The sequence below is a fragment of the Lithobates pipiens genome, unplaced genomic scaffold, assembly GCF_037356315.1.
Source record: "Lithobates pipiens isolate NorthernLeopardFrog02 unplaced genomic scaffold, aLitPip1_a1.2 Scaffold_27, whole genome shotgun sequence".
Taxonomy (NCBI): domain Eukaryota; kingdom Metazoa; phylum Chordata; class Amphibia; order Anura; family Ranidae; genus Lithobates; species Lithobates pipiens.
The window spans coordinates 125,020,736-125,034,688 of NW_027507788.1; positions in this window are offsets into that span (position 1 = coordinate 125,020,736).

Sequence of the window (13,953 nt, forward strand, 5' to 3'; positions counted from 1 at the left end):
GAGGCAGGAGCCAGGTCCCCAAACCCTTTTTAGGACAGTATCTTGCATATTAGCCGTTAAAATTAGCACTTTTAATTTCGAACGTTCGAGTCCCATAGACTTCAATGGGGTTCTAAAGTTCGTTCGAATTTGGGGTCCGTTCGAAAGTTCTGGTGCGAACCGAACCGGGGGGTGTTCGGCTCATCCCTATTTGTGAGTCAAATCCCATTTTTTAAGTGTGTTTCGGGCCATTTCGTGGTTATTCTCTCCCAGTGCGCTGAATTGTGGGGGATTACATATTATAATTCTTAATTGTGCACCACACATATTATTCTCTAATATTACCCACCTTTTTTAATTTCTTTCCTTTGCCAATTCCACTACTCGTGATAGCACCACTGCATTGTAATACTTTTTAATATCTGGGACCGCTAAACCACCTTGTTTATTCCCTTGTCTTAGAGAATGAGATTCTAGGTTTTTTATTTTGCTAGATAAATTTAGTTATCATAGTTTTTAGTGCTTTAAAATTGTGGTAATGAAATAGCCAGCATTTGAAACTTATACATAATTTTAGGTAGTATTACCATCTTTAAGGTGTTGATACGCCCAATCCAGAAGAGAGGTCTTATTGATATTTTTTTTATTTCATCTTTTATTTCGTCTAATAGGGGAATATAGTTTGCTCTGTATATTTTCCTCAAAGATGTAGTTAACCTTATCCCAAGATATTTGAATTCCGCCTTTCTCCATGGGAATTTAAATTCCTTTTGCAGGTTCTGTTCTTCCTGTTTACTTATGTTTATATTTAGAATCTTTGACTTGGTAAGATTTATTTTAAAGTTTGATAATTCTCCATAATGTTTTAGTGTCTTTAGCATGTGTGGCATTGTCATCCCGGAGTTTGATATATAGAACAACACATCATCAGCAAATGCTGCCAGTGTATGTTCTTCATCCCCTGTTTTAATACCACCTATGTCTGGATTATTATGGTATCATCCCATTTTTCATTTTGAAGGAGGGGGGTGGCACCCCATTGATTTTTAAAGCTGCGGTCGGTTGTTTATACAATCCTTTAATCCACTGGATCATTCTTGGGCCTACTCCCATAATTTCCAGTGTTTTTATCATAAATCCCCAGTCTACCATGTTGAAAGCTTTTTCAGCATCTATCAGGAGTAGAGTTGGGACCTACCTTGTTTTATTTTCTGAAGGAGGCGCAGCGTTCTCACTCCATTGTCTCTCCCGTCCCTCCCTGGGATAAACCCCACCTGGTTGGGGTGTATCAGGTCGGTCATCAGACCTTTAATCCTTGTCACTAGTACTTTCGCGTATAGTTTTGTGTCAGCGTTAAGCAGGAATATTGGCCTATAACTTGAACAGAGTATACCATCTTTCCCCTCCTTCAGAATGACTTTCATTGAGGCAGACAGGGCCTCCCCACTCATCTCATATTCTACACCCAATCCATTCATATAATGGCATAACTTTGGTACTAAGATCGCTTTATACTTTTTTAGATAGTAAGTCGTAACCCCATCAGGTCCTGGACTTTTACCGGGGGCTGATTCTTTTAATGCTTTATTAATTTCCTCCTCTGTTATAGGTTTTTCTAACATGGACCTTTCACTTACAGATAATTGGGGCAGTCTAGCATTTAAAAAAAATCTTTTATCTTTTCTATTTTTTCTATTTCCTGTTGCCTCTTCTGGTTTACTGAATACAGTACCCCGTAGTAACTCTTGAACACTTTCGCTATCTCCTTTGTCATGTATACCATATTCCCGTTCTATTTTTTCTATATAGTTATTGATTTTTTTCTTTTTTAACATTCTAGCTAGATGTTTACTCGCTTTATTTCCCCATTGGTATCTTTCTTTTGAAATTCTATTAAATGTCCTTTTCATCTCTTGTTCCGTAAGATCCTTTAATTCATCTCTCTTTATTACTAATGACTGGTATATCTCCTGATGTTGCCCTTTGTGTTTTTTATGTCCTTGTTCCAATCTATATATTTCTTCTATTAAAGATTTAATATTTTTTGTTCTCTCTTTTTTTCCCCTGTTCCTAAAGCAATAAGAATACCCCTAATGTAGGCTTTATGGGCCTCTCATAGAATCTGATATTTCTTTTGTAACATTAATTAGGAAATATTGTTCTATTCCTTTTTTAACTATTTCTGCTTCTTTATTATCCTTTATTAATTCCTCATTCAATTGCCATGAGTAGGGGGATCTTTGGGTTCCTGTTACTCTTGTTTTCATTGTCACGGAGGAGTGGCCAGATAGCGTAGATATTTCTATATTTGTTTCAGTTACCAACTCCAGCGACTTATGGTCTACCATTATATAATCAATCCTGGAATACGTCCCATGTATAGGGGAGTAGAATGTATAGTCTTGTGTCTTGGGGTGCTGGACCCTCCACATGTCCACCATTTGACACTGATGTATTTTCTGCTTGATCATTTTTAACAGTACATTTTTCATCCTCTGCACATGGGACGTACTATCCAATTCAGTGTCCATACAAAAGTTCAGATCTCCAGTAATTATCACGTTTCCTTTCTTGAAATCCATTCATTTTCCCATAACCTCTTTCAGATACTTTATTGGGTTCCTATTGGGGCAATAGATGTTTGCCAATGTGCAATCCAATTCACCCAGGATACCCTTCAGGAAGAGATATCGACCTTCAGGGTCAGTCATCCTTTCCTCCAATTTTATCTGCATCCCCTTGGAAAACCTAATTGTCACACCCTTGGCTCGCTTTGTTGTTGAGTCACCATAATACCATGTCGGGAAGTCTTTGGAAAAACACCACTTGTGCACTATAATGTTTAACAACTTGCCTACTGGGCACTTAAACACCCCTCCTGCCCAGACCAATTTTCAGCTTTCGGTACTCTCACACTTTAAATGACAATTACTCAGTCATGTAACACTGTACCCAAATGACATTTTTGTCCTTTTTTTCCCACAAATAGAGCTTTCTTTTGGTGGTATTTGATCACCTCTAGGATTTTTATTTTTTGCGCTATAAATGAAAAAAAGACCGAAAATTTTGAAAAAAAACAAAATTTTCTTTGTTTCTGTGATAAAAAAATTCAAATTATTAATTTTTCTTAATAAATTTTGGCCACAATTTATACTGCTACATAAATATTGGTAAAAATAACCCAAATTAGTGGATATTATTTGGTCTTTGTGAAAGTTAGAGAGTCCACAAGCTGTGGTGCGAATCGCACAAAATTGATCACATCTGATGTACTGGTGGTCTATGTCATTTCTTGTGACCCGAACAAGCAAGGAAAGTAAAAATGACCCCTTTTTTGAAAGTAGACATTCCAAAGTATTTAGTAAGAGGCATGGTGAGCTTTTTGATGTTGTCATTTTTTTCCACAATTCTTTGCAAAATTAAGATGTTTTATTTTATTTTAATTTTTTCTACAAAATTGTCATTGTAATAGGTTATTTCTCTCACGTGGCAAAATAAATTCTGCTACTCCTCCCGAGTATTACGATACCACATGTGTGGGACTTTTCCACAGCCTGGCCACATAGAGAGGCCCAACATGCAGGGAGCACCGTCATGTGTTCTAGGAGCATAAATTACACATCTAACTTGTTGACTACCTATTACACTTTTGAAGGCCCTGGAGCACCAGGACAATGACACGTGACACCGACGTGGCACTGATGACAGATGGCACTGATACATGGCACTGATACATGGCACCAATGACAGATGCCACTAATACGTGGCACTGATGACATGTGACACAGACAGATGGCACTAATATGTGGCACTGATGACAGATGGCACTTATACGGGGCACTGACACGTGGCACTGATGACACGTGGCACTAATACGTGGCACTGATGACAGATGGCACTAATACGTGGCACTGATATGTGGCACTGATGACAGATGGCACTGATATGTGGCACTGATGACATGTGACACTGATATGGCACTGATGACAGATGGCACTATGTGGCACTGATGACACGTGGCACTATGTGGCACTGATGACATGTGGCATTGATGACAAGTGGCACTGATGACAGATGGCACTGATGACAGATGGCATTTATACGTGGCACTGGGGACAGATGGCACTGGGGACAGATGGCACTGGGGACAAATGGCACTGGGGACAGGTGGCACTGGGGACAGGTGTCACTGATGACAGATGGTACTGATGACAGATGGCACTGATGACAGGTGGCAGTGGGGGCAGATGGCACTGACAGGTGGCAGTGGGGGCAGATGACAGTGGGGGCAGTGGGGACAGATGGGCACTTTATTTTCCTTTTTTTATTTATTTTTAAATTTTTACACTAACCGCTGTGAGATCTCACAGCGGTTCACCTTTCCCTCCTCACACGCTGTCTATGTGAGGAGGGAGAGCGGCGATGAGAGATGATCTCATATGTTTACATATGAGATCATCTCTCATTGGGCACGCCGATCGCACGTGATTGGCCGTTTATACGGCCACCACAGAACTTCCCCGATGCTCGCCCGCGGCGGCGCGCAGAGATGAAGTAAACAGGAGGACGTCCAGGGACGGCCTCCCGGCAGTTAGCGTCTGCTCTGTAGCCATCTTTCGGCTATAGGGCGGGCACGAAGCGGTTAAGCTCTTTTAAGATTTTATGTCTCTTGGTTGGTGTATTCAATCCTTGAACGTTATATGTCAAAAACGTTATTGTTGTCATCCTTTTTTCGCCATTCTCCTTATATTTACTCTCCTTGTGCTTCTTTCTAGCCCCTTTACCTTAATTAGCATTTTGGGTGCTCCTTGTCCCAGACATGATGCTACCAGATAGGGCTGGTGTCCCTCATAGGGACACCAGCTGGTGACCCCAGTTCTATCACAAAACTGAAAGTGGTAGCCCCTATGCAGAGTCCTATGTCTACTAATGCTATTTTTAATTTTTTCATGAGAGGTACCTCTTCCCTCCCACCTCTCCCTCCCCCCCCTTTTTTTGGCCCCTTTATGGCCCCTGAACCATAGGAGGATCTGCAATTCATTCCCACTGGTGGTTCTCCTATTTTGAGGTGCGGCTCTAACCATGTCCTCATCTCCCATCCCCCCCCAGCTCAATCTAGCGGAGTCAGGGTGGGTAAAGGGTGCACCGGCGGTCCCAGAGTTGCCAATCTCTGACCCCTTTTACTCTACCATCCCCCCTCTCTCACTTATCCCCTATCCCACTCTCCCAGGCCTGCTTTAAGCAATTCCTTATTTTTAATCATTTCTAGGTTTACCCTAAGACTTTAAGCGGCTTTTACTAATGTTCATCTTCTTTCTATAGTACATTTTATTTTTCTAACCATCCTGGGATAGCTGGAACTTTAATTTTAAGTTTAATTTGTTGCAAAATTCTTGCAAATCTTCCCGGAAACCTTATGCTGCGTACACACGATCAAACAATCCGGTGGAAAAGTCTGCCGGACAATCCGCCCGTGTGTGGGCCCCCAGGCGGACTTTTTTTACTCAAAAACTCGCAGTCCGGCGGACAATACGGCCGTGTGTGTGCTAGTCCACCGTACTTTTGAAATGAACGGACTTTCCCGCGCACGGAGAAAAGTCAGTTCATTTTGAGCGCAGCTCCAGGTAGCCGGGACTAGCAAAGGAATCGTCGCTGGCCCCATCACCTGGTATGGACTTAAAGGGGAAGCCCTACACCGAAAAAATGGCGTGGGGGTCCCCCCCAGGTCCATATCAGACCCTTATCTGAGCACACTACCCGGCCGGTCAGGAAAGGGGGTGGGGACGAGCGAGCGCCCCCTCTTCTGAGTCATACCAGGCTGCGTGCCCTCAACATGGGGGGGTGCTTTGGGGAGGGGGGGCCGCGCAGCCCCCCACCCCAAAGCACCTTGTCCCCATGTTGATGAGGACAAGGGCCTCTTCCCGACCACCCTGGCCGTTGTTTGTCGGGGTCTGTGGGCGGGGGGCTTATCATAATCTGGGAGCCCCCTTTAATAAGGGGGCCCCCGGATACCGGCCCCCCACAATGTACAATTTACCCCTACCCATTCACCTGTGAAAAAAATGTAAATAAAACACAACACACAAGGGTTAAAAATAGTTTATTGCACAGCTCCGGGGGTCTTCTTCCGTCTTGGGGGGTCTTCTCGCCGGACTCCTCCGCTATCTTCTGCTCTTTTGCTAGCTCTTTTACTAGCGGAGGAGCCCGGCTTTCTTCTTTTTTTTGTTTTTAAAAAAGTTTATTAAAGCAATAAACAGAAGACAGTGTCAACAACAGAATAAGATGACATCCACATGGTAAAGAATTAGAATGCAAGAGTACGAAAAACTGGTAGACAAATTACACAACTTCAAGGACAATACAGTGATCGGTAACATTGATACAACTCTTACATCAGTCCAAAGTTGGTGAGAGAAAAAGAGAGAGATGTCATGGTATTCATTTATGTAATATTTCAGAAAAAAAGAACCAAGAAAGAAAAAGGGGAAAATAAAAGCAAATAACCAAAGACATGAGGTGTGGTCAAGTTTGTAATCTAAATAGAAACCAGGGGTTCCACTTCAGGTCATATGTATGTCGTGTCATGCAGTGTATGAAAAATCTTTTCCGTAATCATCACCTGATCTGTGCGTGAGAGAACCTGAGATAACGGGACCGACTGGGACTTCCAATGTAGTGCTATCGTCCATAGCATAGATACACAGATAGAATGCACCAGCCTCACTAGAGGTTTAGGAATGTCCGGTGGGGTTTGGAAGAGAAGACAGTGCTGATATGTTAGGGATAATGCCCGACCAGCAAGTCTATCTAAAATTTTTAACACCTCCTGCCAGGCTGGGCGGATCCGCTCACAGTCCCAGAAGGTGTGGATGAATGTGCCCAGATGATTGCAGCCCCTAAAACAATTAGGGGAAGTATGAGCATAGATTTTGTGTAAACGAACTGGGGTGTAATACCATCTGGTCGTTACCTTAATGGCTGTTTCCCTAATGGTTAGGGATCTGGTGCATTTACACATATTATTCCAACCTTCCTCCCAATCTATAACATCAGCTCCCAATTCCAGTTCACTTTCCCACTGAGACCTGTATTTCAGTGTGTGAGAATCTGTCACTCCTTCCAGGGCTTTGTAGATCAGGGAAATCAACCCTTTTTGGTGTGGATAGTTGAAACATAAGTCCTCAAAAAGGGTAATCTGATCCGTGGGCCGAACCCTGTAATGGGAGAGGAAGAAGTGACGGATTTGCAGGTATCTGTAAAGTTCAGCATCAGGGATCTGGTGCTGGGTCTGTAATGCCAAGAAAGGGATAAAATCAGAACCCTTCACAAAATCCCTTAATTGGGTAAGCTTGCAGTGAACCCACAATTGGAACGTCTCAGGGTGAAAGTATGCCGGGGGGAATCTCGGGTCGCCCAAGTAAGAGGCGCCCATAGAGCACTCAGAGGTAAGATTGTACGTGTTTTTGTAGCGGTGCCATAACTGCAGACTATCTGCCACTATGTCATTCATTGCGCGTAGTGCCGTGTGTGGTTGGTGAGTTGACCACATGAGCCCAGGGAGGTAAAAGGGTGTTATTGAGTCATTTTCAAATCGTACCCAGGGGACTTTTGGATTAAGGATCGACCATTGTGCTTGCTGTGTGAATCTACACGCTAGATAATACAGCCAGATTTGGGGGACACCTAGACCGCCAAGTCTCATAGAACGGTATAAGACCACCCTAGCAAATCTGGGAGACTTATCTTTCCAGATAAATCAATTAAAATGTGATTGGAGATTGTTTATAAAGGATTTAGAAAGTTTGACCGGTAGGGAGCGAAACAAATATAACAGCCTGGGGAGAATAACCATTTTGAGGGCCGTGATCCTACCTATAAAGGGGATATGTAAGGGAAGCCAGTTTTTAAGTGTTTGTTTAAATTTCGAAATCAGCGGGGGATAATTGACCTTAAAGAGTTCACGAAAGTCTCCGGGTAGATTTACCCCAAGATATGACAGATGGGAAGTGGCCCACGTAAAGGAGTGATTACTTTTAATGAGGGCCAGGTCAGTGGGAGAATAACCCACAGGGAGGGCAACAGATTTGGAAACATTGATGGAAAGCCCAGAGACCTTCGCAAAACTCGACAGCGTCCCAAAAAGGTTGGGGAGCGAAACATGGGGATTAGTTAAGAACATCAAGACGTCATCTGCATACATGCAGAATTTGTACATTGCTGTACCCTTAGTGTATCCAGTGACATCAGGATTTCTCAAAAGGGCAATCGCGAGGGGTTCAAGAGCTAAGGCAAAAATTAAGGGGGAAAGGGGGCACCCTTGTCTTGTGCCCCTACCTATAGGAGAGAACTCAGAGCAACAACCAGGGAGTTTAATACGGGTCTTAGGATTACAATAAAGAGCCTGAAAGCCTACAAGGAACTCCCCTTGAAAGCCCATACGAGGTAGAAGAGCACCAATATAGTCCCAAGAGACACTATCAAACGCCTTCTGTATGTCTAGGCTTAGCAAAAGGAGTTTGCGGGAAAATAGATTAGCATCCTGAATAATATCAGTCACTAAGCGTATATTATCAGTTATTAAAACGATGTGGAATGAACCCTGACTGGAAGGGGGATATCAAGGAAGGGATAAATTTGGCCAGTCTATCTGCTAAAATTCTACTAAAGATTTTTGACCGAAATGGGCCTATAGTTTTGGGGCAAATTGTGATTCCTATTCGGTTTTGGAATTAGTGACATGTTGGCCAACAACATTTCTTCAGGGAAGTGGTTGCCTAATAGGACTGAATTAAAAAGGTGGGCCATTCTTGGGGCTAGAAGTGTTGAGTATTTTTTGTAATACAAGGCTGAGAAGCCATCAGGGCCTGGGGCAGAACCTGTTTTAAGGGCTTTAATTACGCCTAAAATTTCAGGGACTGTGATAGGGGCATTAAGTTCATCAATTTGTGAGGTGGAGAAGGTCGGGATAGGGATGTTTTGGAGCCATGTTAAATCATCTAGGGAGGGGGAGTGTGAGGGGATGCCAAAAGTTTGGTGTAAAATTGTTCAAATATTTTAAGTACTTCCTTGGGGTGCGAGGATACTAAACCGTCCTTGTTAGATAGTCTATATAGATGAGGAGGGCGAATCGAATTTGATAGCCGTCTGGCAAAGAGTGTCGAGGCAGAGTTGTTAAATAACAAGTAGCGGGCCTTAGTCCAACGGAGTGCCTTTTCCACCTTAGAAGATAAGAGGGAATCAAGTTCCAAACGCTTTTGAGCAATAGTATGTCTTGTGGAATCTAAGTGTAACAAAGATGTATTTTTATATAAACCGTCAAGCTCTTTGGTTAACTCCACTATTCTGAGCCTGTTATTTCTGTTACGGGCGGCAGATATACTGATGATCTTACCCCTAATGAAGGCTTTATGCGCCGTCCAGAGAAGTGAAGATTGCATAGCTGGTTGGGCATTAAGGGTAAAGTATTCTTCTATAGATTGCGCAATTTGGGAGTCAACTGCCGGATCTGAGAGAATGGATTCATTTAATCTCCAGGAGTGGGGCGTAGGGGCAAATCTAATAAACCCTGTGGTAAAGGATGTGGCTTGATGATCTGACCATACACAAGGATGGATAGAAGCATCTAATGAATTGACGAGTATGATTGGGGATGTGTATATGTAGTCAAGTCTAGCATAACTGTTGTGAGGATGGGAAAAAAAGGTGAATTCTTTACAAACCATATTATGCGCTCTCCAGGTGTCAGTGAGTTGGAGATGATGCAGACCGCTGGTTAGGGACTTTGGGAAGGCTCGAGAGGCAACAGTGGCTGATGAACGGTCCAAGGTGGCATTAGCCACTGAGTTAAAGTCTCCACCTATGATCACATGGGGAGATTGGTAGAGAGACAGTTTCTCAAAAAACGATCTAAAAAAAGTGGCCGGGCAGTCATTGGGTGCATAAATACTGGCAATAGTAAGTTCCCTATTGTGAACAATCCCTTTTACAATTACATAGCGACTCTCTGTGTCCCTGAACATATGTTTAACCTCCATTGGGAAGGAGGAGTGGAGGAGTATGGCGGCGCCCCTGGCCTTGGTTGGATGAAGTGAGTAAAAGGCCTGAGGAAAAAATTTATGAAAAAATTTGGGGTGGGAAGAGTGGGAAAAATGTGTTTCTTGGAGTAAGAGGATCTTAGCTCCAAGCTGTTTATAAAAGGCGAAGGCCTTACGTCGTTTGGAGGGGGAGTTGAATCCCTTGACATTGTGCGAAATACACGTTATTGCCATGGCGTGTGGGCCAATGAGGAGATAGTAGGGGGCTTAGAGCTAGTGAGGAAAAGGGGGAAGGGAGAAACAATCATCCCACTATTCATTAAGGCCGAACTCACAAGGGGGACCGCCACACTCCTTCCCCAGGACCACAGGGTCCTAGAGCAGACTAGTAACATCAATGGTAGGAAAAGTGTACAGACCCATAACATAACATGAACACATATAGCAGTGGTATCATATATTGTGTAAAATAATTGACCAACCTGAAAAAGAAAAAGAAAAAAAAATAACAATTGAAAAAACAATCCCAGTCTCAGATATAGCCCTGAGAATCAAAATTAGTGGAGGAGGTGGGAACTTAGGGGAGAGAGTTCCCAAACCAGAAAAAAAGACAAAAACCGAGACAACAAGGTCTCTAACCCAGTAAGGCTGCGCAATGGTAGATAGCAACCACCAGAGAAGCAGCCGGCCACTGGGAGGGGGAGAAACCGCATAGCTCCTAGGGACAGGTAAAATCCCAGAGGGAAGAGCAAAAAGAGGCAAGAAAAAAAAAAAAAAAAGAGTTTATCTTGAGAAAAATTAGATGTAATGTTCCTCTGGGAAGTCTATGCTAGCCGCATATCAAACCTGAGATGAGCCGGGGTATGGAGCAGTTAACGAGGGCTGTCTTCCATCCGATCGCCTACATCATATCGGATCCTACGCCTGTCTCTCCTGGTCGGGGGTGTTTTCCATATAGGTGTAGCTCTGGGAGTGGAGGGTAGCCTGCGAATCGCAGCAGCATCCAGGAGACAGAGCTTTACCAGGATCTCCTGTCCTTCGAAGACAGGAGTGGCAGAATAGGTCGTGCCATTGTGGGGGATCACTAGGCGGAATGGGAATCCCCAACGGTACCTAATGCGGGCTGCTTGCAATACAGTGGTGATCTCTTTCAGGCCCCTTCTCCTTTCCAAAGTTGCCGGAGCAATATCAGGGAAAATCTGGATGTAATGGTCATCGAGGGTTATCCTTAGCTTATTGCGGGCAGCTCTCAGAATCTCCTCTTTAACCAGAAAGTCCTTCATGCAAAGGATGATATCCCTAGGGGGCTTGTCCTCCGGGGGCTTGGGACGGAGAGCTCTGTGAATGCGGTCACATTTAAACATGTTTGAGTCATAGTCAGGAAGAAGGGATTTGAACAGCCTAATGACTGCAGGAATGAGCTAGGCTTCAGATTCAGGAATTCCACGGATGCGCAGATTATTGCGCCTGTTTCTGTTGTCGAGGTCTTCGATTTGTGTTTGAATAAGTTTAAAAGCCGAGGATAGTGCTTCATGCTCCCTGCTGAGATCATTGTGTGCAATAGCTAACTCGTCATGTTTTGTCTCTAATCTCTCCGTTCTGGCTCCCAGGGCTGATATATCTCCTGAGAAAGGGCATGAGAGGTTTTGTGCAGTTCGTATTGAAATTTAGAAGCAAGCCTGTTGTACATAGTCTCTAGGCTATCCTCGAGGTCCGATTTGGAGAGAGAACCAGAGTACTCACCATTAGATGTAGGGTTGAGAGAAGGGGGCCGCGATGGCCTTGGTGAGGTGGCAGGACCCGGGGAGAGACTGCTCCCGTCGGCGCCATCTTGCGCTATGCTGGATTGCTCTTGCGAACGGAGGAGGTACTGCGTAAGAGTCTTTTGAGCGGTGCCCCGTGCTTTTTTCTTCTTCGCCGGCATGCACCGAGGTTCCGCGGCTCGAGGGGTGATAAAGGAGATGCCGAATAGTGTGTCTATGGCCCTCGGAGTTGAACGAAAGTCCCGGACGAAGCGGAGCTAAAGACTCAGGCGTCCATCCCGTTCAAAGCCGCGCATGCGCCCCCCGGCTTTCTTCTTTTTCGCCGTCTGGGGGTCTTTTCCGACTTCGGAGGTCTTGTCCCCCTCTTTGGTTCTTCTTGCCGGGCCTCCACGCCTTCTTCTAGCTCCTTTACAAGCAGTGGCCCGGTCTTCGCCACCTTCTGTTCTTCTCTTCTTGAGCTGTTGACTCATCGCTGTCTCTGGCCACAATGACAGGGACGCGGCGTGCGGTGACTTATATAGGGACATCGCCGGGTGATGTCCCCGCCCATTATGATTTCACAGTCCCAACATCATCCCCCTGCCCGCAGACCCCGACAACCAACGGCCAGGGTTGTTGGGAAGATGCCCTTGTCCTCATCAACATGGGGACAAGGTGCTTTGGGGTGAGGGGGCCACGCGGCCCCCCCTTCCCCAAAGCACCCCCCTATGTTGAGGGCACGCGGCCTGGTACGGCTCAGGAGGGGGGTGCTCGCTCGTCCCCACCCCCTTTCCTGACCGGCCAGGTAGTGTGCTCGGATAAGGGTCTGATATGGACCTAGGGGGGGACCCCCACGGCATTTTTTCGGCATAGGGCTTCCCCTTTAAGTCCATACCAGGTGACGGGGCCAGCGACGCTTCCTTCGCTAGTCCCAGCTACCTGGAGCCCCGCTCAAAATGAACGGACTTTCTTCTGTGTCTGTGGGCAAGTCCGTTCATTTCAAAAGTACGTTGGATAGTCCGCCGGAAAAGTCCCGTGTGTGGACAGGTCCTCTCGTTCGGACAGTCCGGCGGACTTTACCGCGGTTTGTCCACCAGACTAAGTCCGCCGGATAGTCTGATCATGTGTACGTGGCATTAGTCTCATTGATCTTCCATCCTTCTGGCCTATTAAGCACGCTGGGAATCCCCAATTATATTTAATATTCTGTGTATGCATTTGCTCTAGTAGTGGTTTAAGGAGTCTTAGCCCTTGTACACACGATCGGAGATTCCGACAACCAAATCCGTCGGAGTTATTCCGACGGATTAATTCCAGACGAGGTCCGGAAGTGATGTTGCATACGCACGTTCGGACCAAGTTGTCGGAATTTCTGGTTGCCAAGAACGCGGTGACATAAGCCGCGTACGGCGGGCCTAGAAAAGGGAAGTTCAGCACCACGTCCAGCTCCTTCTGCTGATCTCGTGTGTATCGCGAGTTAGTAGAAGTTTGGTGAGAGACGATTCGCACTTTTCAGATTTGTGATTCAGTTCGGTACTGCTCTTCAGTTTCTGCTTGTCTTTGCGTATCTGATAATCAGTGTGTGTAGTCAGTAAGTATTTGTTTCTCATTGTGGACTATATCTTGGTATAGTATGCTTTGATTTGCATTGCTTATTGTCTGCTTGCTTCTGCTATTCAGTTCGTTCTTTCAGGCATTGTTGTTTATCAGTGCTTTCTGTTGTCAGTTCTGACCAGCCGACCGTTTTCAAACCATGTTTCGTCTACGTACTCGTCGTAGAGTTTGTGCTGTGCAGGGGCTTCATGTTGTGGTTCTTACTTTGACACAAGCCCGGTCCATGAACAGGGAGGGGAGGCGTTTGTGGACCAAGAATTGGTTGCGCCAGCGTGAACAGTTCTCACACATGCCTTTGCTCCGTGAGATCCGGGAGAATAATGCTGATGATTTAAGGAATTATCTCCGGATGACGGACCCCGTTTTTCACCATCTGCTGGCTTTGCTGACCCCTTATATTACCAGGCAGGATACCTGCATGCGGCAAGCCATCACTCCGGAGCAGAGGCTCATCACCACGTTGCGCTACTTGGCGACAGGAAGAAGCCTTCAGGACCTCAAGTTCTCTACAGGCATCTCCCCCCAGGCTCTGGGGATCATTATTCCAGAGACCTGTCCTGCCATCATTCAGGTCCTGCAGAAGG